Source organism: Ornithodoros turicata, chromosome 4 (assembly GCF_037126465.1).
Source record: "Ornithodoros turicata isolate Travis chromosome 4, ASM3712646v1, whole genome shotgun sequence".
In the NCBI taxonomy this organism is placed as follows: domain Eukaryota; kingdom Metazoa; phylum Arthropoda; class Arachnida; order Ixodida; family Argasidae; genus Ornithodoros; species Ornithodoros turicata.
In genome coordinates this window covers 77,479,975-77,485,974 of record NC_088204.1, presented here as the reverse complement: position 1 = coordinate 77,485,974, position 6,000 = coordinate 77,479,975, and positions in this window count along the sequence as shown.

Genomic DNA, 6,000 nt, shown 5'->3' with positions numbered 1-6,000 from the left:
TAAATTGAGGGCAAAAACGCTGGGCAACTCCTAGTTGGTTCCCAGAAATTCCGTTCGTTATTCGAATATCGAGGTTCATAAAACGAGGAAAAAATGAATGTAAAAAGTTTGGTTCCCCGTGCTCGTGTTCATAAAACGAGGGAATTCATAAATCGAAGGTTCATAAATCGAGGGTTAACTGCATATAGCTTTCAGTGAATCTGATCAAACCGATATCAGCACTCCCCCGCGCTGCCAAGCAGTTGCGTAACCGTGTGCCCCTCGCTGTGTGGTACACACACTTCCTGCACATGTTCGTTACCGCGCGTGGGTGGTGAAATGTAGAGCACCCGTGACACTAGTCCTTAATCCACCCCTCCGTACAGTGTCATGAAACTCGATGTGGAACAAGACACATTTCCTAGCAGAACAGATGGCGCGTGGTGTCACGTACGCCGTGGCGCCAAGCACATGTTGTGGCACACTTCTTTCCTTCTTTCTCACATTTTGTTCGCTTTCTCTTTCTTTTTTTTTTTTTTTCTGTTCTCGATTGTTCGCAGCTCTTGTCGTGACATACAGGGTGTCCCAGAAAACGTGTCATTGAATTATAATAAAAAAAACTACACCACCTAGGGTCATGCGGTCAATGGCATTTGTTCTTACTGGGTTTTTGCCACCTCCTCGTGTGAATGTCGTGTAACGTAAGTTTAATTATGTAAATGTTTGCGAGCTTAAGTCGAAAATTTGCCTAGTAAAGGTCACTTTTTCACCTCACCAATGCGAAGAGCGTGTCTAATTTCGTCAAATTATTGACAATTGACCGGGATATTCAGAAGCTATCCCATCGGAAAAAATAGCCGAACATCATGCATAGAGGAGGTCGCACAGAATAGCGCACGATGAATTTTTCAGCGCGATCTTCGTCAGTCCGACGAAAGGAGGTTGGAAACCCAGCCCTCCCCGACGTCGCAGAGAGAGATAAAACAGGCACGGCTTATCACGTCCGACTTTCGCTGGGATAATGCTTTCCCTCTCCCAATTTAGGAACTGTTACTTTTTCTAGTATCACTCTGTGGGCTGGCTTCGGAACCTCCTTTCGTCGCACTGAGAGCGATTGCGCTCAAAAAGTCATCGCGCGCTATGGTCCGGTGCTCCGAAAAGCATGATATTCGGCTATTTTTTCCGATGGGATAGCTCGTGAATATCACTGTGAATTATCATGAATTTGAGTGAATTCGGCACGCTCTTCATATTTGTGGTGTAAAAAAGTGACCTTTACTTGGCAAATTTCCGAGTTCAGTTCGCAAATATTTACATAATTGAACTTGGAGTACATGACATTCCCATTAGGAGGTGGCAAAAACCTAATAAGAACGATGTAGAAGGCCTGCTTCATGGAGGAGGTGCTGCTTGTGAAAGAGCTCGCCGTCGTCGGCCTCACGGAGGTATTGCAACGTCACGACTAACGCTCTGAGCGAATGTGCGTCCTGGGCCGACTTCTAAGGGAACTGTGCCGACATATGTCTGACAGCGTCTGAGGAAAACCCGGTGACAACCCGAGACAGCACAGCCGGCAATGGGATTCGAACCCGGGTACCTCCCAGTCTCGACACTTCATGGCTGCTTTGTGGCTTTTCTCACTCATATTGTCTGCTTTAGCCATTCGCCGCAGGCGATTTCAAGCACGGGCTTTCTTTGGCTTCTAGTGGCTTCCCATGCGGCTGTTGGTGGCTAGTCTCCATAGTAATAATAATAATAAGCGGGGACTTCACGTCGCGAGACAACGGTGAACATGAGCGACGCCACAGTGGTACTTCCCAGCCTCGACACTTCATGGCTGCTCCGTGCCTTTTCTAACTTATGTCGTCTGCTTTAGCCAATCGCCGCAGACGATGTCAAGCACGGGTTTTCTTTGGCTTCCGGTGGCTTCCCATGCCGCTGATGGTGACTCTTCTCCACAGTAATAATAATAAGTGGGGACTTCACGTCGCGAGACAACGGTGATCATGAGCGACGCCACAGTGGTACTTCCCAGTCTCGACACTTCATGGCTGCTCCGTGCCTTTTCTAACTTATGTCGTCTGCTTTAGCCAATCGCCGCAGACGATGTCAAGCACGGGTTTTCTTTGGCTTCCGGTGGCTTCCCATGCCGCTGATGGTGACTCTTCTCCACAGTAATAATAATAAGTGGGGACTTCACGTCGCGAGACAACGGTGATCATGAGCGACGCCACAGTGGTACTTCCCAGTCTCGACACTTCATGGCTGCTCCGTGCCTTTTCTAACTTATGTCGTCTGCTTTAGCCAATCGCCGCAGACGATGTCAAGCACGGGTTTTCTTTGGCTTCCGGTGGCTTCCCATGCCGCTGATGGTGACTCTTCTCCACGGTAATAATAATAAGTGGGGACTTCACGTCGCGAGACAACGGTGATCATGAGCGACGCCACAGAGGTACTTCCCAGTCTCGACACTTCATGGCTGCTCCGTGCCTTTTCTAACTTATGTCGTCTGCTTTAGCCAATCGCCGCAGACGATGTCAAGCACGGGTTTTCTTTGGCTTCCGGTGGCTTCCCATGCCGCTGATGGTGACTCTTCTCCACAGTAATAATAATAAGTGGGGACTTCACGTCGCGAGACAACGGTGATCATGAGCGACGCCACAGTGGTACTTCCCAGTCTCGACACTTCATGGCTGCTCCGTGCCTTTTCTAACTTATGTCGTCTGCTTTAGCCAATCGCCGCAGACGATGTCAAGCACGGGTTTTCTTTGGCTTCCGGAGGCTTCCCATGCGGCTGATGGTGACCCTTCTCCACAGTAATAATAATAAGTCGGGACTTCACGTTGCGAGACAATGGTGATCATGAGCGACGCCACAGTGGTCTGGTCTGTGGATTAATTTTGCCCGCCTGAGGGTTCTTTAACGTGCGCCGAAGTCTTGGGCGTGTCTTGGCAACTGCTACCCTTCCACCAAGTTGCAACCGTCCTCGGCAGGGTTTGAATCCGGGACCTTGGGATCAGCAGGCGGACACCCGTCTCCATAGGTACAGCCGCCGAACGCACGGTTGTAATTGGCGAACTCGTAGTGACTACGTCACGCCGTTTAGGCGGCCATACTTTCTATATCTAGGTGACATTGCCTTGGATATGATGTCGCTAGTGTTAGCAACAGACGCAAGAAGATGAACTTCGGCACTGCAGTTCCGTGTGAAGTGGGCCCTGGACGGACAATCTCCCCTGGTTGCCCGCCTGAGCGTGCCCTTCTCCCACCACCACCCACTGGCACCAATCAGCAGCCAGATCTGGCGGATTTTCACGGTCGTACATGCTTCTCACAAATAGAAGTAGATATTATGCAACTTCGGCGTCACATAGCCAGACAGTATTCTCTGTGGGTTTCCTAAATTGGTCAAACATCACAATGCTTAAATCAAAATAAAAACAAATCAAATTTACCTTGACTTGACTTGACTTAAGCAGCGACTTCAATGGCAACACGAAAACGACTTCTAGGAGAAACTGTGCTTGTACAATGTAGGCAATAGACCTCTCCCTGTCTGTAAACAAATGACGTCATAGTGTTCGACAGCGCCACTGGTTTGGTAGAGTTGAACTGTGCTCGAAGCTATGGGGCGAATAGGGCCGCGCCCGACAACCACCGACTTGAGGGGATTACAATCCCTGAAAGGGATGCGACTTTCGGTCCTACCTTTCTCTCGATAGACCTCTACCCGAGAAACGTCATCATGACGTATAGACCGTACAGACGGTAGACAGACCGAAACCGAAACAAACCAGACGGGGAGGGCTGAGTTCCACAAATCGGCTCTTGTTCCCTTCCCTTCTGATCTGTTTCGGTTTCGTTCTCTACACCAACGTCATGATGACGTTCCTCGGATAGAGGTTTATACCCGAGTGCCAACAGACGCCTTCTGTGAACTTCCATCCTTTCGCTTGACCTGGTTCTTTTCTGTCTTAGGTTGGTTGACCCTTTTAGTTCCTTTTCCTCCTTCCTTTCTCAGGTTAATATGCATGTAAAAACTCGTGCTTTGCGCATTATGGGGTACTTTTAAGGCTTCACCAACTTTCTGGGATGCGTTTGGCGGCCTCATCAGTTCAGTGATAGGCAAGCCTGATAGGCTTGCCTATCATGGAATTTATCCACCAGTTAGCCTGCATTTACGCCATTCTGTCATCAGTTCAGCTATGTTCTTCTACTTCCGCTAAGCATAAACCACAAATTCCTAGTCGTGCTCCAACAGTCATTCCATTTGCCCCATTACCAATGAATACAATGTAGTATTTCCATATTTGCACTGCGTTATTCGGGTTCGGAAAGTAAGTAAAGTTTTACGACAATATTACAGTAATCAAAGGAACGTAAGCCAGTGTAACGCTACAACTTTTTAGAGAAATTGTGATTATGGGTAAGTTGCGATCATGATTTTGTAATTGTAACAGTGATTTATTTACTTTTATGGCACGCAGTGCGTCAAACCGAACCGGAACCGAAACCGAAAACCGGAATTAACCGTAATTGTTAGATGAAACTGAACCGGAACTGAACCGTAAATATTAGCGCCACCTTGGAACTGCGCCGGAACCAAACCGATCTGAAAAACAAAACTTCTGTTACCGGTTCGGGATACCGGTTCGGTTCGAGTTCACCGGTTCGATTGGCGGCACGTTGCTCGGGGAAGGGATGAAAGGGGGTCAGGTTGGTCGAGCCGGTTCCGAACCGGTTTACAACCTCTGAACCGGAAGCGAGCCTTTATGACCGAACCGGAACCCGAAACAAACCGAAAAACGTTTAGTTCGACGCTCTGGTGCGGCACGTACCTAGTTGTAACTAAAGATTCAATTACCACTGAAAACACACGCACACAAACAATTTTTGAAGGTCCATCTCTTAATACCATATAATTATACCCAGTGTTCTGGTTTACCTAACGGGTTGTGTGGGAACTTGCTCTGCCACGCTGCTCGCATGCTTCAGCCGCAATGGCATATGGGAGGTGCTGTACGTGTGGGAGTTGGGAACACACCTGCGTTTGTCTGCACACGTGTTACAAGTGCTATGCGCAGCAATACTGAAAAGGTGACACGGCTGAATGAGGAAATGAATCTCGTACCCCCCCACCCCAACCCTCCCGTTATTTTTACAGCAGACTTGCGGCAGCAGACTTTGCGACCGAGATTTTTTGGGTAAAAAATCGAAGGCATTTTTTGTCGCCAATTTTGTGCTAAAATTAAAGCGCATATGTTGCTGGGTATCAACACTTCATTCCAGGACGATTTGAGCACCTTTATTTTTTCGCTAAAAATGGAAAAAGGTGACCCTAACCTCTTGATGTTTTTTAGGGTAAAAAATCGAAGGCATTTTTTCGTCGCCAATTTTGTGCTAAAATTGAAGCGCATATGCTGATGGGTATCAACACTTCATTCTAGGACAATTTGAGCACCTTTATTTTTTCGCTAAAAATGGAAAAAGGTGAGCCTAACCTCTTGATGTTTTTTTAGGGTAAAAAATCTAAGGTATTTTTTCGTCGCCAATTTTGTGCTAAAATTGAAGCGCATATGCTGATGGGTATCAACACTTCATTCTAGGATGATTTGAGCGCTTTTATTTTTTCGCTAAAAAAAAGGTAAGCCTCACCTCTTGGTGCTTTTAGGGTAAAAAATCAAAGGTATTTTTCCGTCGCCAATTCTGTGCTAAATTACAGCGGTACGCTGCATTTTTTACCTACTACCATCTGCCTTCTACCTGCCTTCTACCATCCAGGCTTGCAGTCAAAAGAACAGCCGCTGTTCAAAACATCGGCGGCTCTCGTCCTGAGGCACTTCCCTTCATGTTTCCTTGCCGCTACACTGGATTTTCTACCCTTCTACGAAGAACAGCCGCTGTTTAAAAAATCGGCGGCTCTCGTCCTGAGGCACTTCCCTTCATATTACCTTACCGCTAGGCTGGATTTTTTACCCTTCTGCTTTCCAGTGCCTTCTACCATCCAGCCTTGCAGTCAGA